A 25,482-nucleotide genomic window follows, 5' to 3' on the forward strand; every position below is an offset into this window, starting at 1 on the left:
ATGCCCCCAATGAAATAATTCTTGTTATTGTGCTAAATTTCAAATGTAAGAGATACAGGGAATGTATCTCAAATACATATTTTAAAATATTTATTTAAAAAGGCAGTGATTAATGCAATCACGTTAAAATTATGTTGATTTCTGCCCAAAGTTGTTGGTAATAGAGCAAGTCCAATATATATGAGTTAATTTTCCAATGTCTCGAGTTCACCTTCAACACCAAAGCAATTGTAACTAATCTTTATTAAATATTCTCTGAAGTTGCACAGAAGTTTAGTTACAGAAGCATTTACTGTTTGTTTTTATATTAACCATATTTTTAAGAGAAAAATAAATTAATTTCACATTTATTAAAATAGCATTCCACTGAATTTTTAAGACAGGACATTCAAGTTCATTATTTCAGAGGTCATATAAATAATTAATATAAATTTCTTCAACATTTTACTGTTGTACAAAACTAGGTTACTAATTCCCCCAAAACCTCCAATTATAGTAAAATTTGCAAAGCAAAAATATTAGTAGGTCTAAATAGTGCAATAATATATGCTTCAGTTAAATAACATTCTAATCTTGCAGAAATCTAATTTTACAAAAATTTGAAAGCAGCTTTATTACAATTTTGAGTGAGTAGATCTAAAATAATATTACTTTGAGGGTTCAGTTACACCCCAAATTAATTTATATTTAGAAACTTGAGATGTCTTATGATATAATCTCTGTCAAAACAGATACAGAGTTCTTCCCAAAGGTGCTTTTTCTTCCTTACCTGCTCGTTCAAGAAGCCACCGGACTTCCTTGTTTTTCTTTGAAAACATTTCGCTTCTCATCTGCTGAATCTTGTCCTGATGGGTTTGTTCTCCTCTAACAACCACTTCATTAATGCATGGCCCAACATAGGAGAACAAACCCATCAGAACTAGATTTAGCAGTCTATCTGAATTTAAAAGACAAAGGCCTTTTAAGGCAAAGTCCACCTTTTGAACAGAGAGGACCACTGGTTTGAAAGAGAATTCAAAGAGGCCATCTATGTCAAAATTGAACAGCTTTCTCTCAATGGGGGTGGGGATACAACATCATCTATCTCCAGTCTACAACACAGTCATTTCAGCAGTTCCAAGAAGGTTTCACACCCATTTGAACTACTCAGATGTCCCTGAGGACACAGATAAAGCTCCAAGTGGCGTCAATGTCTCTCTAAAAGAATGCAAGTGACCAGCTGCCTGCAAGGAATATAAATCCTTTCATTTCCCACCATCCAGTCAGAGTTGAAGAAGTTTCTTGGATGAGAAGCGAAACATCTTCAAAGAAAAACAAGAAAATCCAGTTGCCTTTGGGACAACCATGACCTGGATGATTGAGAATCTCCATAGACCTGCGGAGTTCTTAAATCTTGGTCACCAGTGATTGAATCAGAAACAAATAGAATAGGGTTATTACATTGGCAAAGATCTATACTACATCACAAGATGTCAGCAGACAATGATGATGACAATCTTATGCTTATTTGGTTTACTGATTAAAAAATATTGTGTACCCTTGACCAAAGATTGGGTACCCTTGACCAAAGATACATTCCTTCTATCTGGGATGGCTGTCCTCTTCCACCAGGTTTCATCAGGGATGCACATGAGCAATGAGGGAGGAAGGAGACACCTGTCTAGCCAACTAGAGCAGACAAATCAACCCTGCTGATCAATGGGGTGACATATGTCATTCTGCCTGAGACAAATGGGCAATTGAGATAAAAAAGCTATTTTATCTATAGGCAATGTGGATATTAAAATCTTGGCATCTACATTTTTATAAGAAATAATGTCTATAATTAAAATACATAGTAGGAACATGGTTTAGGAATAATTGCAAATTTGTCTCATTAAAATTAAATAGTAACTCATTGGGGAAAGTTTCATGATATACTTGAAATAAAACTAAAAGCCTAACCCAATGAAAGTGAAAGTCCCCAAGGCCATGAGTCTTTAGTTTTATGCATTTAATTATGGTGATGATTCCTTGAAGAGAAAAAGATTGGTAACCTGATCCTTGATTTAATGGACCTAAATTTTGGAAACAAGTCTTGGAAGCTTTTCATTATCCCTGAACCAAAAACAATCATCAACATTTGGAATGTCAGAGGTCTACTACAATGTTAAATCGACATTAAACCACATCCACTACTAATAATTAATAATTAATAATAATTAATGAAATATATTAATTATTATTATCAGTAATTGCTGATAGTAATAATTAATACATTTTAATTATTATTATTCAATGAATAATACAATTGTTATTATTAAGAGTACTTAGGATTTTCTTTTGATAAATCAGTTTGTTGATGGTAAACAATTCTTTCAGATCTTTTTCAGCAAGCAAGACTATTAGTTTATAATTACATTATATTAATTAAAGTGCATATTACTATTTCTGATGGCAATAATCCTTAAATTACTTATTTTGTTTAGAGAGAATTGTCTCTTTAAATTGTAAAGGCTGCAGGACAGTCTTTAATAATTATAATTAATGTAGGATTGTTGTCCATTTATTCCAAGATTCATAAAAAGTTGTAATACAGGAATTTAATTCCATTTTTGTGATCAGCTTTCAGATTTACTACCGTGTTTTCCCAAAAATAAGACCCTGTCTTATATTTTTTTTGAACCCTAAAATAAGCGCTTGGCTTTATTGCCATCTGCTTGAAAGTCCGATTGGGCTTGTTATCAGGGATATCTTATTTTGGGGGAAACAGGGTACTGTATTGCAAACACTGGAAAAGTGAAGTACATTTTTCATTTTTCATTCTATCAGGGGTATTCAAGCATATAAAAAATAGCTTTGGCTGAAAAATAACACAATAACTAAGGGTTTGAAGAATCCTTTATTTTAAAGATTAATTTATTTACTTTTGATCTTCCTGATTTAATTATGTCAATAAAATAATCCTAATAGGCTGTGTCCATCAATAAGTAAGACAAATGCAACACATAGACCTGAACTATTCTAACATTCTGAGATCTCACAGTTGAAATTCAGTGGGAATTTGTCAAATTTTGTAATATGGTTTCAAAACAATTTTGGAATTACAGAGTGATTGAGGGTGAAAATACTGTGTAATCTGTTTGTTTCCCAAAGGCTTTGGGAAACATTGTCATTTCAATTTTTAAAATTTCTCCAAAATACCCACCAAACCTGGGCCCAAAATCTTTGGTCTTGTATACCACTAAATATGTTCCTACATTTTTTGCAGATGATAGGAAAATGAATTGTAGCCCTAACCCCACAGAATTTTTCATGAAAATTATTTTTGATAAAAAATACTGATATAAATATATACAGTTTTATTTCATTCTATAAGTTTAGAATATTAGAATATGTAGTATTTTCCTGTTTCTTTTCCTTATTCCATAAAATATTAATGGAAAAATATTCCGTTAATATTTTTTATCACTAGAGTTAGATTAAAAAATAAAAAAGAGCCTATCACAGAAGAGCCTATGAACAAAGTTACACCATTAAGTAGTTTTGCATATGGATTTTTCTTGGAACTAGTTTATGGGGAAACAGGTTTAATTACACTCTGATATTTTATTTTTGCTCTATATGTAAGATTTGGATTGGACCTAGACAGTCTTGGGTTCATGTCCCACTCAGTTCATGGTAACTTTGGGATAAACACAAATTCTCAGTTTATGTTACCTTGGTAGGTTGTGGTTTGTGAGAAAAATTAAGCAGAACTCATTTGTATAAATCCCTGAGCACACAAGAGGAAAGCTGTGATATTGATAAACAAATAAATAATGTGATTTCTTTCACCTGCAGTCTAAAGTCATAAAGTACAAAAAGGATTCATCAAATGCACGTATCAAACAGTATAGCTTCCAGTTGATATTTCTGTTTATACTCCATGGAATCAGAGTTTCCCTCAGATTGATATTAACTTACATCAGAACAGAACAATTCTCCAAGAAATGAGCAATGTAGCATTATGAAAAGGAAATATTTTACTTTGGAAGGATTTGTTCTAAATAGCAGATGTATATCCAAAACTGAAAAAGAGGAAGAAAATCAATGGCAGTTGTATATATGATATTTGTTTTTGTTTTTCTTTAATTCATGCCAGCTATGCCCTGGAAAACCAACTATGTCTCATTCATTTAAAACAATGTTAAACCAAAAACTACTTGGGATTATGCTAATTGAACACAGAAGCCAGAACCAGGCCATGTTTAATAAGGTTATGATAATATGAACAGAACATAGTAAAAGAGAACAGCAGAAAGTGATATGAAGTCAATTTATTAATTCACATTATATTGTCAGCGTCAGCAGGCAGAAGCTATTAAGGAGGAATCCATTTCAGCTTTTTGATCCTTTAATTGGAAATGCTAGGATTAGATTACAGAATTGTAAGTAATGTTGTTTTCCCAGTGCCTGGCAGCAATGTGAACATGGATGGGGTGGAACTGCCATCAGCTCAACTCTCAACCCTCATAAGACTAAAGGGCTGAGGGCTTTAGGGTCCTCTACATCTGGTGATTCTTTGCCAACTCAAGCACCACTAGTTAATTGGTGTAAAGTTAGTTTGTCCCCTGCAGTGCACCAAGGATAGACATGCAATTGCCAAGCAGAATGAACTAGCATTTTGTCTAGCATGTGTAGATTCCCCTGACATTGTATACCATACGCTAAATAAATAAATCATTTTCATTGAATATGGTAAAATCTCCCAAGCACAGTTGATAAACAATCTAGGGATCCTCCTGGACTTGCAGTGCCTTCTCAAGAAGCAGATGGCAGATGTGGCAAGGAGGCCTTTTAAAGGCCAGATCCTGAAGATGAAACTCAAACACTCTGGCCATCTAATGAGAAGGAAGGATTCACTGGAGAAGAGTCTAATACTGGGAAAGATTGCGGGCAAAAGAAGAAGGGGATGACAGAGAACGAGGTGGCTGAATGGAGTCACTGAAGCAGTAGGCGTGAGCTTAAATGGACTCCAGAGGATGGAAGAGGACAGGAAGGCCTGGGGGAACATTGTCCATGGGGTCACGATGGGTTGGACATGACTTTGCAACTAACAACAACAATCTTGGGTGCCTATAGAAAAATAAAGAAGATGACCTTGATATAAATATGCAAGTTCTGTTGCCAGATGATTTGAAGCTAAAACATATTTTTAGTCCATAACAGATAATATTTGGAAGAGGCTGAAACACATACATCCCTAATTCACTGAACTATAAGTAGTAGGAAGAGGAGCTACAACATAATCAAACTTGCAGGATCCTGTTCTTATAAACAATCACAATAAAAGTAGCTTTACCTTTCTGTGGAGTTGATTCCTTTAGTGGTGGGTTGGTATATAGTGGAGGTTGGCATTACTAGTTGCACTTATCCCTAGACCAGGAGTCATGCTCATGGTCACACATACTTTGATCACTTCCCAATTGGACTATTAGAATGCAGGTCCAGAATGCAGTGTCATCTGCAGTATTGGGTGTATCATAATATATCCTTTGTACATACATTGCTACCTAAATTGCACTGGCTTTCAGCCGGGTGCTATTCAGGGTGCTAGTTGTCACTTTTAAACTTTTGCATGGATAAGGCAAGGTACTTACAAAAGCAGTTCTCCCCAATGATTTCAGTCCACCCAATCATATCTAGGAGTGTACGACAACTTGTCATGGCCAACTCGCCACAGCCAACTCACCAGAGCCAACTTGCTGCGACTGACTCACCGTGGCCAACTTGCCATGGGACAATTTGCTATGGTCCATTCTCTGCAGGACAATTTGCTATGGGATAAGAATTCCACTAATATTGAAGAAATTGTGGAATAGAATCATTAAAGAAAGGATGCCAAAGGAGGGACAAAATAAAATGTGAATGACAAAAATTAAAATATTTTTAAAATTATTTTAAATAATTAAATTGAATTGTTGAATTGTCCTGCAATGAGTTGGCCATGTCGAGCAGTCCTGTAGTGAGGTAACAGGGGTGAATTGGCCATGACAAATTGATCATGGCGAGTTGACCGTGGCAAGTTGGCCATGGCAAGCTAGCTGTGGCAAGTTACCCCATTCTAATCTAACAAAATGGGCATGTTTTGGATCCCCTCAGTGAGACAACATAATCTGCTGGTGTCTGTCCTATGAAAAAGCCTACTTCCAGAGATACAGATGGCCTTGATCTTACTAGCCTTTTGGAAGTCTGTGAAGGTCTACCTTTTTCTCAGGCCCTGGAGCCAGACTATTAGTTGGTGATTTTTAATAAGAAGCCTCAACTTGGAACATTTTTGTGTGTTATACTGTTAATTCACTGTTTGGGGTAGTTGGGATACCATACAAAGTTGATAAACGAGAAAATAAACATTCCTTAACTAAAGTGTATCTTATGGACCGAATGTATGTTTGATTCAGTTAAGGCTGTTTCTTGTCATTCCCAATTCATCCAAAATGAATTTTGGAATTTTAATTTTAATTCTATTTTTTAAAAAAATACTGTTTACTAACAAGACAGTTACATAAAAACATGTTAGCGTGCTAATATTAACCATTTTTCAGGTATTCAATTTTTCACATGTTGAAATGTATTTTGGCGCCACATTTGAAAATTTGAAATTCGAAGTATTGGTTCTATAAACTGAACCACATCAGAAGCACATTTATTTATTTATTTATTTATTAGATTTCTATACCGCCCTTCTCCCGAAGGACTCATTTCAAGGCTTCCTCACTATTTAGGTAATACAAACACACAAAGAATCTACCATACAAGCAGTAGTGAACAACTCTTCTCTTTAAATCACTGCATTATAATCACTTGCCCTATGAGTACAATGTTGACTTAGAAATGCAGTGTAATTCTACAAACAAAGCCTTCTATGCACTTCCAGACTCCTTCCTCTTTTTACATTAGTCATAAGCTTTTCAGTACCTTTTTGCTACCCACTGGAAAAACTGTTCCAGGCTTTTTTCCAGACAGATGAGCCTTCAATTGTGCTAAGTAAAAGATATTTAAATTTTACACAGCATTTTTAAGTCACTATATATAATCCAAAACTAAAGGCTTTCCAAATAAGTATATATAATTCCTTTACTAAAATCCCCCATTTATAGGAGCACCTAAGCTTGCCCTGGTTTTCACTATGCTTCAAGCTCACTAGTAATTTTTCCACTCCTCACATAAAAATATTTTCTTTAAAATTAAGATTATTAAACTTAGTATATACATTCAAATTCTAGTCAACTCATTTTTTTTCATCTGTGACCTGAATAGCTAGCTCTCCATGCCCTCTGTGTGTGTGGGTTAAAATAAAGCTAAATTACAACGCACACTTCTACTGTATGTTCATTGTTCTCCATAAAAAAGGTCACTCTAGTAATCTGCATCTGAATAATCAATTGTCTTCCCCTCCTTTCCCTTCCCAGAGCATCCCAATTTCAATCCTGCATCAGTCTAGCCATTTTGCATTTGATGAAGCGAGCTGCAGTTCATAAAAATTTACATATTTTAGTAATTTTTATTAGATGGAAAGGGTGCTACCAGAGTTCTGATTTTTTGAGAAGAGGAAAGTATCTTCTGGCAACATCTGCTTTCCATTTATTTTGTATAGTTTGACTAACATGGAGAAAATGCCATAGCGGGAGGAATTTTGTCTTGACTGAACAGTGAAGAGGCAGATTCTGCATTAATTGATGAATGAATGCACAAAAACTCTTAGTATAAATGATGGCAATTAAAGAGCAGGATTAGGGTTGAAGTTTGTCAGTTTAACTAGACCATTTATAGTCATCATGAACAAGTGTGGGAGGGACAGGCAATCAATGTTTACTAATTCTCTTTCTTCCTGCTCATTGATCACAACATCAGACAGAATTCAAATACAGCTAGAGATGATGGAGATAACTAGCTGGATAGCTAGGTAGCCAGCCAGTCTGACAGACAAACAGATAGATAAATAAATAGACAATGAGGGGGGGAGGGGGAATCTATGATTATAAAGATGTAGCTGTGAGTTTCTGATACACATCATTACTCTTGTTACTGAAATTGTTGTTATAATTCCATTTATATAGTTTTTTTTATAATCAAAATGGGAGCCATGGTTATAAATAAAAATAAGCCATTTATTTAATAAGCCATTTAAAAAGGCACTCCACTGCTGGAAATTTTCAAGAAAAGATTGGATAACCATTTGTCTGAGAATGGTGTGTCTGAGAATGGTATGAAAATGTCTAGGACAGAGAATTGGATTAGATCTCCAAGGTTCCTTCCCACTCCATGATTTTATGACATCAATATCAGAAAAGTCTATGTAATACTGTATAGTCTCGTTTGTGAAGCAGAAGTGTAAACAATAACCAAACAGATGAATTTTGAAAGTTAGAACGTGTGTGTGTGTGTGTGTGTATGTGTGTGTGTGTAAAAATATTCTTGGTCCCTTAGGCAGGACAACTTGCATAGCATCCCATCAATTTCTCAAAAACTGAGCTGATACAAAATAATAGAAGCAATTTCCATTTGGGGTCTTATATATACTATTTAGAGTCGATTCTCTTTGAATGAGATCAGAAACAAGTAGGTTAATTCAAATCACAGGAAACAGGTGTATATGACTCAGGCTTTTCACATTTCTCATTTTGGCAGCACCAGCTATGGTGTCTATACAGAAGCAGGAAACTGACAAAAACACTGTTGTGCTGTTGCAATGTAGGCCTCGCACTTTTGTACATCAATTGTGACATTGTCCACACATCTAAAAGAGACAAAAATTTGTGGTATAACATACTTTTTGTTTTATTTTAATGAGAACAGCCATTGCTATGGATGTCCATGGTCATTCAGATGTGTCTAATTTGTTATATGAATAGAATAGAATAGAATAGAATAGAATAGAATAGAATAGAATAGAATAGAATAGAATAGAATAGAATTTTTTATTGGCCAAGTGTGATTGGACACACAAAGAATTTGTTTTGGTTCATATGCTCTCAGCATACATAAAAGAAAAGATACATTCATCAAGAATCATAAGGTACAACACTTAATGATAGTCATGGGATACAAATACAGTAAGCAATCAGAAAACAATATCAATATAAATTGTAAGGATACAAGCAACAAAATTACAGTCATATAGTCATAAGTGGAAGGAGATGGGTGGTGGGAACAATGGGAAGATTAATAGTAGTACAGACTTAGTAAATAGTTTGACAGTGTTGAGGGAATTATTTATTTATTATTTGTTTATTGCCATTATTTTGAAGTATATGAAATAAACTCTACTCTGTAGCTGAAATTGCATCAGCTGTCTCAATAGAAAGAACAAAAATACTTGCCACAACTTGTTCAGGTCAGAAAAGGCTTATGAAAAGAGGATGTAGGGGGAAAAATCCTAATTAATGCTCTCTCTGTTTTTCATTAATTATTACACTTGTCTATCAGTGACTTACTGCTTTGATTCTTTAAAGAAACAAATTCCACTAAATAGAATATTATATGATGAATTATATTTTTATATATTTTTTTGTACCTAATATAATATTATAAGACAGCATAAACCAATTTCATGAAAAGAGGATATATTGCTATGCATAGAACTAGTACTGTTTTTCTACCTATTGCAATTGCAAAATGAAAACAAAGCAAACATAAACAGCTCTAAAGGAGGCACAGGGGGAATGCAAAAACAGAATAAATTGTAAAGAATATTACACAATGTAGCATACTATATTACATCTGGCAAGGTTGTGTCAACCACAATCCAAATTAAAGAGCTCCAAAAACAAACAAAACATAAAGCAAATTACGCCTAAAAGCTAATTATAAAACACTATGTATACTTGCCATAAAATGCATAATAGAAGCTTATATTTGATACAAATACATAAACAAAATATACTTAATGCTGTAGTATAGCTAAGGCTTAATGGAACTTAAGCTTTCAGCTGTATGTATAATGGTGGTGTAAGTTGGCCTTTGGTTTTAACAATCATCAATGTGCCAAGTTACTTATTTGCATAAACATATTGTTCCATATTTTGTTTTACTACAATGTGCTAGAAAAAGAAATTGTACCTCGCTGTCCAGATGTCATTACCTCCCATATGACAAATAATGAAGGTTTTTATCCACCAGCAGTAAATGTTATTATAGTAAGCAATTCATAAAAACAAAAGGATTAATAACGTTTGTCTAAAATAAATGAAAAAAATAATCATAATTATATGACAGTTTGTAAAACTGGATGCCACAGTAGGAGTCCAAAGTACAAAAGAAACAAGAAAAATAGGGTTAGTGGAGAAACATACAGGTGCTCCTAGACTTACAACCATTCTGTTTAGTGACCATTCAATGCACTGACTTATAGCTGTTTTTCACAATTGCAACCTTCGTAGCTGTCCCATGTTCATGTGATCAAAATTCAGGTGCTGGTGCATATTTATGATGGTTGCAGTGTCACATTTAGTGACCTTCTGACAAGCAAAGTCAATGGGGAAGCCAGATTCACTTAACAACCATATTATTAACTTAACAAATGCAGTGATTCACTTAACTGTGGCAAGCAAGGTCGTAAAATTGGGCAAAACTCACTTAACAAATGTCTTGCTTAGCCACTTAGCCTCTTGGATTCAATTGTGATTGTAAGTCAAGGACTGCCTATAATTCATTGTACATACTGAGGGAATAGAGAATGAATTATTTTAATTAGTGCTTATCATATTCTGTTCTATAAATTTACTATCCAAATTTATCACCACTGAACCATAGTGGCATAGTGGTTAGAATGTAGTATTGCAGGCTAATTCTGGTGACTGCCAGCAGTTTGGTTCTCACCAGCTCAAATTTGACTCAGTTTTCCATTCTTCCAGGGCTATAAAATGAGGAGTCAGATTGTTGGACACAATATGCTGATTCTGTAAACTGCTTAGAGAGGGCTGTAAATGAAATGGTATATAAGTCTAAGACTAAGTGCTATTGCTATAATGATAAAACTATAGCAAATATGGAAAGTCAGAACTAGAATACTTTCGCATAGTATTCTGTTGCGTTCTTGAAAATGTTTTCCTAAGTATCAGTGTCTGTAAGTTAAGATGGAGAGAACCAAACAGATGTCTAAATGTAAATAGCTACTAAATAAGGGTGAGGAACAAGCCAGTGGTGGATTCGATTCCTCCGGGTTCGGCCCAGTTCCCGCGAGCCGGTAGTGGTGACGATATGACTTTTTTCAGCCCTCTGGGTAGTCCTTTTGTGCATATGGACTACTCAGAGGGCTGAAAAAATTATTTTTGACTGGTCCTCGCACTTTTGACCAGTCCTCGAACTTACGACTGTCCTCACATTTTACGTTTTTTGCCCTATCTTGTCACCATGGTGAAGAGAAGCAGTTGTGAAATGAGTGACATGGTTGTTAAGAATGCTGCTGAAAAAATTATTTTTGACTGGTCCTCGCACTTTTGACCAGTCCTCGAACTTACGACTGTCCTCACATTTTACGTTTTTTGCCCTATCTTGTCACCATGGTGAAGAGAAGCAGTTGTGAAATGAGTGACATGGTTGTTAAGAATGCTGCTGAAAAAATTATTTTTGACTGGTCCTCGCACTTTTGACCAGTCCTCGAACTTACGACTGTCCTCACATTTTACGTTTTTTGCCCTATCTTGTCACCATGGTGAAGAGAAGCAGTTGTGAAATGAGTGACATGGTTGTTAAGAATGCTGCACGGGCATAAATGTGAGGATGGTCATAAGTGTGAGGACCAGTCAAAAGTGCGAGGATCTGTCAGAAATGACTTTTTTATATGGCTGGCATGCATATTTATTATATGATAAAAAGGTGGATATGAATTTTAAAAGTCATATATTAAGGAATGCGTTATTACGTGTCTGGAAAAAGTATCAATATAAATTAAACAATAAAATACCTATATGGGCAATACCCAGACATGCGATAGAGAATATAAATGTAGAACAAGAACAAGATGTGATTACTTACATGTGTTTGCATATGTTAGCTTATGTTTGTTAAATGCTATACCCTGTATTTTGCTCTGGGAAGTCTGGGAGGGGGGAGGAGGGTTGGGTTGGGAGGGGGGAAATTGTTTGTAAATTTTTTTTAAAAAAACTTTTCAATAAAAAAAAAAGAAATGACTTTTTTCAGCCCTCTAAGTAGTTCCTATACACATAGCCATGGCCACCTGGTCACATGACCAGCTAGCCACACCCACCCACTCACATGACTTCTAAGCCACACCCACAAAATAAGCCACGCCCACAGAACCGGTAGTAAAACAATTTAGAACCCACCCCTGGAATAAGCAAAGGAAATAATAGTTTGTGGGAAACATTTGTGTATCTATGGTCCTAGACAGGAGACCAACTGAGATAAACATACCATGAGACAATCCTTATAAATAATTGTAAGAAAATTCTTGCCACGATTCCAAGTTAATACAAGTCTTGCCAATCCAAGTGAAAAGGTACATTATTTTTTCTCTGCCTCTTCCAACTTTCTCCTTTTCAAACACACGTGCACAAAAACACCATTTAGCAATGTTAGGGTGTTTATTTTAACTGAGCAAAGTTCAGCAAATGGATACTACATTAAAAGAAAACCCTTTTTGCTGTAACATAATTGTGACATCCTGTAGTTTTTAGCATTCATATTCAGTACAAATTTACTCTCATACCTGGAGATAACCATCATATAATTACATTCAGCAGGCAATGCTAAACTGGAATACCCAGTACAATAGAAATACTATTAGTACTACATAATGTGGAAATGCTTTCAGTTGCATTCCTGAGTATTCAATTTGCCAGCTGATGTTTTACTTTAATCTTAACAAATATTGCATAACTATCATTTCACTTATAGTAGAATGAAAGTAGAATATAATCTGCACTGGAAGCTATTTGCTATTTTCTGTTAATTTATTTTTTTTTAAAAAAGAGGGGAATTTGTTGAAAGCAAGCTTTTAGGAATAAGTCGCAATCAGTGTATTGTTGAATAAATCTCTTGTTTTATTTATCAGAGTAATAAAGCTAACAACTCAAAATAGGAAGGGAAAAATAAAGTTTTATTTCTACTTTCAATATAAACATGGTTTCTGTATACAATACATATTACACAGACATACACACCAATAGACTTTGCTGAACAGGTGTTATATATTTTAGATGTATTAGATAATATTTAGCATTCAACAGATATTTTCAAGAGAATGCAAAGCCCAATTTGTTATAAGGCTACACTTAATAATGCTCTTTGTTATTCAGGCATCTAATTCTTTCTATGTGTGTTTATTTGAATCTAGACAAGCGAACACCTGCTGATGTTTCCACCATCATCTGGGAAAACAATATGCCACCTGCTTGTAACAATAGCAATAAAGGATAGAGATGTCATTCATTGAGAGAAGAGAGAATATTGGGAAAAAACTCACCTGAATGATATAATATTACTGATGTTACATGGCTGATTTCAAGACTGGCAAATTTGACTACTTACAATATAATTTTCCCTGGTTGATCGAAGAAGACTAGCATTTTTTGAATATTTCTTTCTTCTCAGTTAATTCTGTTACTCAAAACAAATTTAACTACATATGGTCAATCATTCCTTATTGTGCTATCACTAGATGACTCTCAATATTCTTCACAGAAAAGTGTTGAAATCTGACTTGAAATTGGTATAAAAATGTGAAAGACACGTTGTGCCTTTTAGTGAAGGCTGATAGTCTGTGCTTCTGAAGGCTGACTCAATTATTCAGATCATCACTAGATGAAACATATCATGATTTTGTTTGAAGATGAATGTTTATATTTAAGAAATTATGGCATGTGCAGCTCAAGCAGAAGTCGTGTGGGACAATGTCAGCAGGAGCTCCCCAGATTCCCAGGGAGGAACCAACACATCCCAGACAGGGACCCAAGATAAGAGACTGTGCAGTCCTGAACTGAATGGTTGGAAGAGCAAAAGTTCAGGGAGCCATTCTCTGGAATCTTCCAGGGTATATCTATTAGTTAGAAGGTTATTGATTTAATCTGACAAAACTAAATGTACTGTCAGAACAGAACATTCGTTTATTATCTGTAAGCAAATAAAGATCTGGACTCTAGTGGATATCACTGTGTCATTCCTGGATTGGAATGACAAAAACGTAAGGTGCAAATCACTTAAAAAAAAAGTAATAGATGCTTTTGTATCAATTTGCAACCTACGTTTAAAGGTCACCTTGCAAATATTTTTTAAAGCTTCTTCAAAATATTTATGAAGGGTTTGCCATAATATTCACTAATCAAATCAAGTAACTTTACCTTTAATAGAAATCTACACATGGAGGAACGATTGGCAGATTGAAGCTTTTGTGCAGAGCTGATGACTACAGCAAAGAACTAAGTACTGGTGAATAGAACAGTTCTTCAGAACCTCTTTAGACAAAGAGAGAGCAGAAGATTATGCACGTGTCTCCTGAACAGTTGTTTGTTGCGAGGAGACTGCAATACAGTGGTGCCCAGTGCATTTTAAGCAGTGAGAGATGACCAAAATAGCCATGTTGCTCCCAACTGGAATTGGTGCTTCTTAAAAGACATTAAGTTCACAAAGAGAACTAGCTTGAGAGCCTATTTATAGTGGTTAAGGAATCAGGCCAGAAACTACTCCTGCCTTGGGCATGAAACCAGCTTGAACCAATCATTTTCCTGAGCCCAAAGAAGGATAAAATGACAACCACTTCTGAAAAACCATGCCAAGAAAACAGGTAAAGGTAAAAGGAAAGGTTCCCCTCGCACATATGTGCTAGTCATTCCGGACTCTAGGGGGCGAGGCTCATCTCCGTTTCAAAGCCGAAGAGCCAAAGCTGTCCGAAGACGCCTCTGTGGTCATGTGGCCGGCATGACTAAATGCCCAAGGGCGCACGGAACACTGTTACCTTCCCACCAAAGGTGGTCCCCACTTTTCTGCTTGTTTTTTTTATGTGCTTTCAAACTGCTAGGTTGGCAGAAGCTGGGGCAAATAACGGGAGCTCACCCCATTATGCAGCACTAGGGATTCGAAGCACTGAACTGTCAACCTTTTGATCGACAAGCTCAGCATCTTAGCCACTGAGCCACCGCATCCCATTACAATTGGAAACAATTGGAAGAAGAAAGAAAAAAAAGGAAGAAAAAAAAAAACCCAGCAGCAATCTCCTGTGAGTTTTGAGAACTGGCTGAGAAGGGAGGGGCCACCAAAGTTAGTGCCTTCAAAAGGACACTGGGTTGACATACTTTCTTTTCTAATTACATTCAGAAATTGCTTATTGATTATTTTAAAATTATTAGAGATCTTCAGATCAATGAGTTTGAAAATACTGAATGAGTTTGGCTTCAATTCTCAATGAAAGAAAATTTGAACAATAACCTCACAATTTTTTTTTAAAATTGAAATAAATAGCAAAGAAATAAATAAGACTTTGATCTTATAAAGTTATAAATGGATTAAGGTCCAATAGAATAAGATTTTGGAATTAATTATAATGAATCCTTCCCATAGAAAATATAATGTTTGGGTGTTTGCAATACAAAATGAAGATAAGCAATTTCAAAAATTGAGCTCTAGAGTAAACTAAATATTTTAATTAAAGGAGGAAAATACCCAAGACTTATTAACAGCTGATTAACTGGGACTTATAAAATAATGCAAAACATTTTAACATTGAAAATGCTGGTGGACACTTTTTAAAAAATTGAATTGGTAGTTAGAATCAACCTTTCATTCTATGGATAATCTAAGTCCAAAAGATGTTATGGAAGAAATGATGAACACATTTTATATGACAAATCAGAAATGGCATCAAAAGTGATTGTAGATTTGTAGATCTACAAATGATCTACAAATGACAGGCTATGAGATTGACACAGAAAAGGATATTTCACTGGATATATAAAGGAAACAAGTTGATTTTTTCAAAATCAAAAAGGAAACCTAAGTAATGAACCAAGATAATGACCAGATAATATTTTTCTATATTGGATTTCAGAAGAGGATTGTTAAAATTTTGAAAAATTTTGTGAGCTATGCAAAGAAGAAATTACATTATTTGAACGGATTTAAGATTATTAGAAGTAAAAGGAAGGAACACAATGTTGGTTTATTTGTTCGAGGTTACAATAAGCTTGTGGTTCTGATAACCCTTAATGGAATTTCTGTTAGTATTAGCACTGAAAAAATATGATTCATGTATTTGTCTATAGATAAGAGATGTGTTATAGGATGAAGGGATCACTTGTTGTAAACTAAGAGGGGGCTGAAGAGTTATAAAAATTGTTCATACTTTTTCTGATGAAGGCTATAAGTTCTTTATATAGTTTTTTCTCTTTCTTTACTATATTCTTGCTTTTCTTTTAATTCTTCAATTTTTAGACATTTTGTTGTCTTTTGTTGTCTTTTACACTCTATTCTTTTTATTTTAGTTTGTATTAGATTTTACTTTGTAATTAAAATACCTAATACATTTTATATTTTCATATTTATACTTCTTTTATGAAAGGCGGCTACATATGTCATTGCAGAAATAAATGATAGCTTGATATATGGAAATCATAATTTACTTTTACTTTGCTTTTGTAATATTGAAGACCTTGGGCTGTTTAAAAGAAAACTTTTTATGGTCTAAATTGTTACAATCCACAATTTAATTTTTATAACATTGTTAATTTTCATAACTATAATGGTAAGATCCATTGCTCCAAGTGAAAAGTTTATGTTTCAGTTCTTTTCTGAGCTGTATATTTCAGTCAGTATAATAATGATGTGTTAAGAGTCATAAGTTATTTCTGCTATGTTATTTTACTACTTATATATTGCTTCCATAATTAATAATAGTAATAATCCCCTCTTGACATAGTTGTGGGGCCCTATTGTACAAGTCTTATCAAAGAAGTCAGAAAAAGAGTGTCTTTCCATAAACAATATGGTGAGACATAAACCTGTACTGGATTGGTTCTCTGTCAAGTCAACAAGAATCTCACTAGATGTTGGTGTTCCTGGACATCTGTTGACAAATGGGCAGATAGGAACCAGGACTATTGGCTGAGCAACCAAGGCCAGCAGTTGCAGGACTACTGGAAGAAAAGGTGTTTACCCATCTTTATCTAAATATACAAACATAGAACACAAAGAAATAATGATCTGTTATTATAAATCAAGTCCAACAAGAAGAGGATATCTATAAAGAATGAATCAGTTTTGGAAAGAGCAACATCCAGACTCAGAAATAATGGAACAGAGGCTACCAGATCAATGTTGATTTATAACATGAAGTACCGTATTCACAAAAGCAGAAATTGAAGAACTGCAAAGGCCTACTCAGGGCAAAGAACTCAAAGCCTTACCAGAAGTAGCTCAGACTGTTTAGGCAAATCAGGGGAAGTTGGCAGTAGAGGAAACTGACAGCTTTTTAATAGTTTTCATTCCCAAACCAGGCAACCTCTTCCCTTTCCTTCTTTTTTTCCAGAAAGAAAAAGTCCTCTATCTTTAAAAAACCCACAACTATTCTCAATCCATATCTCTATTAAGAAGGAGGAATCATCAACAAGATTTAAAATCTCCTAGATCACAACTTGCTTTGAATAACTTGTTTTCTCTGAATTGCTCTGCTAAGTCTACTTCTTTACATGTTGTTACCCAGAGAGATGAGTATAAAGACAAGTTGCATTGCACAGAGGAAAAAGGAAGAGAGAGCAGTCATAAATATTGGCAACCATCTTTTGTGTAATCTTTTAGTGGGTGATTGTGTAGAAGCATTATCTGTTGTCTCTCAATCACCATCTATCTCTGGATGGCACAGCAGGATTTCCCAACTTTATGCTGTCACAGGAATAATTCAGTTCAGCAAATAAGATTTGGCGCCTCCTTCTATAAACAGGGCCATAAATTGTACTGCCTAAAAGGAGCAGAAATCATTGTTTTCTCATTCACTTTCCAGCACTAGAGGGCCAATCCTTCCTACCATATTTCCCAGCTAGGCACAATAAGATTAAAATAATGGAATTTCTTCTTTGCAAGAATCTTATCCGATTGCCCAGATTCTTACACAGACAGAATGAGAGTGAGAATAAGATAAGTGACATTACATTTGTCTTACTGCTTGCAGAAGCATTTGCTACCTTCATCCAATATTCTGTTCTTTCTTTTAAAAGAAAGCCCTGGACAAATAATGCTTTGCCCACCTTCCCTTTCTCTCTTTGGAATAGTCTACCTGCATGCCAACCCTAGCTTTTGAGGCACAGCAGAGGTTAAGATGGGCTTTGTTCTCAAGGCAAAAAGTGGCTATGGTTTGGAGAATAACTATTATCTCAATTTGCTGTCCTGGAGTCTTTCGATGGAAGAGTAAGCTAATTTAGCTCCACATGTGTAGAAACTAGATTATTTACTGCCCCTCAGTGCCCTCTATTTATTACAGCCCTTTGTCTCAAGAACAGGTTATATCAGAATACTCTTGGATCAAGAATTCAAATCAGGGGCAGGAAGAAGAAGAAGAAACTGCTCCTTCAGTTTTCTGTTTCCCAAAGAGGATGAGTAAGGAAGGACCCGAAGGAGCTACTTAAGCTTTTGCCGCCTTCAGCCAGAGGGAGTAAGAACAGCGGAAGAAATATTGACTGCCTTGAGTCTCACACTTTCTTGCCTTTCCTCCAAGACGCCTAGGTCGGAGGAAAGGCAGGGGACAGATTCCGAGCGCCTCCCTTCCACGGGATCTCCTCCTCCTCCTCCTCTTTTCCTTACTATTTTCCTTTCTTTCTTCGGCAGCAAGAAAGAAAAGGTCTCGTTTACTTCCTCCTCTCTCCCCCGCCCCTCCGCCTTCACCACAAAAGTGGCGGCGCTTTAGCTTTCTTTTCTTTTCAAGCACATAATCGCCGGTGTAGTTCTGACGGCCGCGTTTATTTGTACAGCTTTTCCTGGCTTCCCATGTCTCGCCCCCCACCCCCACCCCCAGCTCCCAAAGCTGGTTCCGTGCTCGGCTGCTGCTACCAGTTGCAGAACCTGACGGCAGCCCTTGCCTGTCATTACACGGCGGCTGGTCACGGGGCCGTCTGCAGCTGCCCCCTTCCTCAGCTCCTATGCAAATAAAGGAAGAGCTGGGGCTGACGCGAGGCTTTGGACGGGGGAGGCGACAAGAGGCGGGACCCGCTGGGGCTTAGCGGTAGCAGCGGGGAGGGCGAGGAGGAGAGACGGAGAAGCTGCCGGCTTCAGTGCGTGAGCCGAACTGGAGAGGGAAAGAGCTGGTGCTGTCCACCGGGCTGCTGGTGCTGAATCTGGGATTCCCGCTCTGTCCTCTTGTTTTCGCCTGCGCCGGGAGGCTTTACTCCTCCCCCCTTCACATCCCTTACACAAAAGCAACTTGGCAAAGGAGCTTATCGGACGTCAAGGAGATTCTCTGCCCTGCTGAACGAGGACATTTCTTCGGAGTTTATCCCGGACTTGGGTTTCTTTCACCCACCACCTTTGCAACATTTTACCTTTTGATATTTTTATTTCCTGTACTTAAACAGACAGTTGGTAATAATAAGGCGCAATCTTTCCGCAAGGGGAAAAACAAAAGGGACAGAAGAACGCTTCCCCCCCCTCCTTCCTTCGTGGGCTTTAGTGACTTCAATCAGGTAAGGAAGAAACTGGACTTGAAATGCATTTCTTCTTTTTTTTTTTTTTGGTTCGAACGATTATTTCAGGTGAAGCAAACAAAGTTTGGAGATAGCACAGTGGAAAAGAGAAAGTTGTAAACTGGTTAATTCTCGAATCAATTCAGTACAACCCTGGGGGTGAGGAATTATTTCAGTGATTTTGAAGGAGGATAATGAACATTTGTAAACAAGAGATGAATTTAGGTTGAAGTGAAAGCCCTAGTGATGGACGAGAGGGTCGCTCAGTGGCAGAGGTTTTTTTTCCCCACATTCACACTTTTAGATGTGATCTTGGGCTTTTAAAAATGTCATTTCATTATATACACATATATGGAAGGAACAAGAAGCCTGGATTAATTATTTGATGGATTTTAATTAAAAAATCTCCTGGAAATTCAAATGAAAACATTTGAGGTGAATACATTTCTATTTTCCTGGAAAGAGAGAAAGGAGTATGTAAAATCAATTGGGGAAACAGTGAGTAAAGCAAGAATTAAAAAGGGGATGCAAAATAAATGCCTGATTCACCCCTCACTCCTTATGTGTAATATCTTCTTATGATAGAAACAGAGGAGTTATGGGGTTTTAGGGATTTTGAACAACATACATTGTTATTTCTAAACTGCAAACAAAGATATTTCAATACAAAACTTACACCATTCAGTTTTATTAAGGGCTTTACCCTATAATCCTCAAGGAGGATGGAAACTTGTGATTTGTTTGTTCTGCAATATTGATTGGTCAGTGTCAGGCCTTCCTCCAGGTTAGAAGATGATGCAGATATGAAGTTCCAATTCTGTAATACAGTTAGAAGGTAACTGAGGACAGCTGGAACTGAGTCGGCTGAAAGAGCTTATGCTTTTATACCTCACAGTTCTTTATTCAGAGCTTTGTTCCCAAAGAAAGCTAGTTTATGTGAGTTTCCAGACTTCTTTCTGCATAAGCTGGAGTATCTTCCATATGATTTTAACATTTTCCCAAGAGTGAAGATTTTATAGCTAGTGGGGAGGCAGATGACTAAAATGAACAAAAAATTAACTTCTCAGCCATTACTGCATCACAGTGTAGATTATTTGGTAATCTTCACCCATACACATGATACTAAAACCATTTCTATATTCCCCTCTGCCTAATTCAGCTTAAAACAATAACAAAAACTGTTTGTGTTGGAAAGAACGGCAAAAAAATCAGTTGCAATATGTTCCAAAGCAATGTGAAGTTCTTTGCTTTGTTTTTGTCAGTTTTACTTTAATGTTCTGTGTTAAAGTTGATATATGCTGCTAGTACCAAACATCTGCTAAAATAATAGTTTCAAGGTTGTCAGCAATTCTGAAACAGCAGGAAGTAAGATTAACAGCTGCTTAATTCAGTGAAGAAAAGTTTTGGTGATAAATCCTTGAGTTATGTTTATGCTGAAATTTCATCTTGGAAAATTGCATATTAGCATAATAGCATAATAACATACGTATGTATGTACGTACATACAATGTGCAGATGAATTCTTATTCAGTCCTGAAAAAAGGCACATTTCCAACTTTCTATGCCCTTTCAGGTGAAAGGTGAAAGCAACAATCTTGAAGTATCCTTTTTCTATATTTGCTTATGAGAAAGACTATGAACACACATACAAACACATACATAGACACACAAACAAACATACAGACATACAGATACACAGAGACATAAGAGAATATATATTCTCTCTGTCTCTCTGTCTCTGTCTCTGTCTCTGTCTCTGTCTCTGCCTCTGCCTCTCTGTCTCTGTGTCTCTGTGTCTCTGTGTCTCTCTCTCTCTCTCTCTCGTCTTGCAGTGCCTCTATAGACATGTAGAGGGCTCAAGATTATAAGCATGTTTTTCAGTGATTACTATCATGCAGATTAAATGTTTTGTTACTATAGGTTAAAAAATACACATTGTTCTTGAATATGCCATGCAATTCATATTTTTATAAGTCCCAGAAAATATATATGACCTATAAAATAGGTGCTGCAATAAGAAATTGTAGCATAATTCCATATGTAATTGCTCAGAAATTAGTTCAGCTAAGTTCATTGAAGCTTTTTTTTTTTCCTGTAAAAGAGAGTAGAGGCTGTAATATTACTGGAAGTATCTGGAAAAAGGAAAACTGAAGTTTGTTCTTTGGTTTTTGCTGTTAATTTACTGATAAGACAAAATGGTTGCCCACAATAGTCTAATTAGAAGATCAGGTAGTTAGAATAGATTTCTCGAGCAAGTCTTTCCTACATTCTAGTTTCAACCTTCTTTTTTAGAGTTGCTCCTTATCAACACAATGCAGCTCAAAAGATATGAAGAAAGCTCCAGAAATTATTTTGAAAGGTACATATTTGTACAATTGTAGTACCTTACCATCCTAATTACTGAAGTCTTTCTCTTGATCTACATTCATCAGTGTTGAATCTAGCATTACAATAATCTGTGAATCTGGTTTCTGAAATACCCTTTTTGTTTCCACTTAGAAAGATTGTCCATTTTTTTTAAAAAAGTAACCTCTGTGGTAATATTTGAACTGCTGAGAGTAATACATTAAAAATTTGTCATCCTTTAATATTGCTCATTATCCTGCATAACTGAAATCATGACCAGCTTTGATTTTTAATTTAAATAAATGTATCCGGTCACTTTGAAGAAAGTAAGAAAAAGAGCGAAGTCTAGTTTTCTTACATTTGAAAATAATCCTAGTATTATATTATATTGTATGTTCAATGGAGAACTAATTAACTTTATAACATGTGAAGGTAAGTTTGATGTGTATGTTATCAACTATTCAGAATTATTTCTGTGTAAATAAGCATATTATATATGAAACTTCTTCAGGTATTTACCTGAATTCATGAGGACTCTTGCTGTGTAGGGATATGGATTTTAACAGATTAGATCCAAAATTCACCATGTTTTTCCATTTGCCCATTAATTATAAACTCCTTTATGTTGAACAAAATAGGAAGGAAGGAAGGAAGGAAGGAAGGAAGGAAGGAAGGAAGGAAGGAAGGACATTGCATGATTAGAAATTCCACTTTAATAAGGATTGTTCTGCATACATCCACATGAATGTATTCAACACATTAACCTAAAGTTGAGTGAACTTAAGCTCATGGATTCAGGCAAATCATTAAATAATTCTAACAATCTTTCACTTATTCCTACAATTTTTGGATTTAGAGGCACTGAGATATTAAGAGTTGGTGAATTTGTGTCTTGTGTATGCAATAGCTTTATATTAATTGTCTCCAAATTGCTAAGACCAATAACAAACCCTAAGGTCATTACCGAGGCTGTATTATGATTGGATTTTGTTGTATAAACTTGTTATTTGGACCAAGTTACTATTTTGTTTTGTTGTTGTTATTACACCATTATCACAGGATAATTCTTTGAAAAATTAATTTTCTTAAATAGCTATTTTACCATAAATATTCAGAAAATAAATTCTGATTGCAATGGGATATAATTAGGAAATTTTCTTAATTTAATTGCTAATTGTTATCACAATGTGAATACAGCATGAGCAATTCAAGCAGCTAAGGCTCTACCATACATAATTGTCAAAAATATGACTGAATAAATTTTTCAGTCAAGCATATGTTAAATCTTATCTCAGATTTGAGTACAGCTGTAAGCTGTTTTAATGTTAAGAACCAATTGTTCTCTTGGAATTTCAAGTTATAAAAAGGCCATATTGTAGTACACAATGAAAAATGCTGAAAACAGCATCATATTCATAGCTATAATAAGAGGCATTCAGAAGTGATGCCAAGAGACAATAGTAGAATATCTGGCCTACCTTTTTTAGAATTTGGAAAAAGATGCAAACATATTTCTATAATAGGTTATGTTGTCCTGTTAGAGAAATTGAAGAGTTGTTCTTTATTGTATCATTCTAAATACATCAAGTAATCTAAATACATTACTTTGTCAGTACAACAGTATTATGATATCTGAGTAATGACATAGGTCATTACCGAAATGGCACCAAATACAAATGACATTTTAACTTAGCGTTCTCAAATTTTTCCTTTTCAATAGTTATTCATAGCTGTCAGTTATCTGTAAAATATTTGTAAAATAATCAATAGCAGTAAATACCAGTTTTGGAGGAATTTCCACTTAAGAAACTGTGTGGATGGAAGAATTATTAACCATTGTTCATCAATCCTGTGGCTGTAATCTGGATCTACAGTTGGTTGTAAAACAGAGAAAAGAATATGATTTAATATGTTTACCAGCCTGATATGTTGCATATCTTATCTTATTAGGAATTCTGATGTTTACATTAGCAGGGGAATGCCATTTTTTGTATTAAATAATTTCTATGACTTTTTACTTTTCAAAGTAAAATTTGGAATTGTTTGTCTAGAAAGTTTGAATGCTACAAAAAGTTATTTAGTGAATACTGTATTTTTATTTTATTTTATTATTATTTTTTTTACAAAAATACAAGAGTTTCTTTATTACTGGAAATTTTAATCATCTACATATTGCGAATATTTTATATTTTGCAGTTGGGGGAATTATAAGAAAAATGTACATCCTTATTCCCACCCACCCTCCCACTTGGGAGGCAGAGAATAAATGGGGGCGGTGCCAGTCAGAATTTTTACTACCGGTTCTCCAAACTACTCAAAATCTCCGCTACCGGTTCTCCAGAACTGGTCAGAACCTGTTGAAACCCACCTCTGCATAGGACTATTTAAAATAAAGGTATACTATCCACAGTGCATTTGTTTGCTATGAACTGGTATTCTATGCTTTATGGTTTCTGCATAATCATAATTAGGTTGCTCCATGATCCATGTCTGAGATATATAAATGATGTATGCATAGAATTCCTATGCACCCAAGTTTTCTTTCTATGGAGTTAGTGTAATGGCTATAGGAAGATACAGTATCCATTGTCAGAATGAGCGGACTTCCCCAGTGAAGTCAATGAATGCTTATAAGTGGCTAATTTTATCAAATTTATTCTCTGGATTCATGTACAGCCTTCTTTCACCTTTTGTCATAAAACCTTCTTCAGTCTTTATGATTGAGTTGTCCTGAATACAAGAAGAACCAGCTGAGTACAAAATAATGTTTACCTTAGCAATTGTAATCAATGCATTTTGTTTCAAAAAAATGTTGAAGATAATGATTATAATCATATAAGTACTGGGAAATCTTTACCTGTTCTTGACAGGACCTTGAAGTCAGCCAGTTAAGTAACTGAAAGTTTAAAGTGAAAAGATTTAAACAAACACACATACTGTGTAAATTAAGAACATTGTTTAAATAAAATGGCTTTAATTCTGTGAAAGAGTGGTGAGTGACTGGTTGTATATGAAGTTTCTACTTCATTTAGTCTGCACCATCATTCAGCATATTGTGATGTTTTGAAAATATTGTTTGGCATCTCTCTGCTCTAAAATGTCAGCTAGATAATGGCATGCCTAGGCTTGCAATTTTAATGACCGACCCTGACTTGATAAGAGAAAAACATGAAAGTAGAATTTCTTATAAAAATAAAGCTAAACTAAATTAAACATGAACTAGATAGATTTGTAAATCCGTCATTCTTACCATACCTTCTAAAGGGGCCTCACTCAAACAGTTTGGGAAAAAGTGCTTATTTCAAGGAGCTCTCTTGCAAACAACAACAACAACAACAACAACAACAACAACAACATGGAACTGGATACTAAAGAAGCTGCCCCTAAAGAAGAGTTATATTATTAATGGTCAAGATGGACCACTGGTTTTTCAAGATTAACAATTAACCAGTGGAACAGCCTGTCTTAAGAAGTTGTGGATGCTTCAACA

The sequence above is a fragment of the Pituophis catenifer genome, unplaced genomic scaffold (genome assembly GCF_029215685.1).
Source record: "Pituophis catenifer annectens isolate HBS135680 unplaced genomic scaffold, rPitCat1.0.hap2 SCAF_8, whole genome shotgun sequence".
In the NCBI taxonomy this organism is placed as follows: domain Eukaryota; kingdom Metazoa; phylum Chordata; class Lepidosauria; order Squamata; family Colubridae; genus Pituophis; species Pituophis catenifer.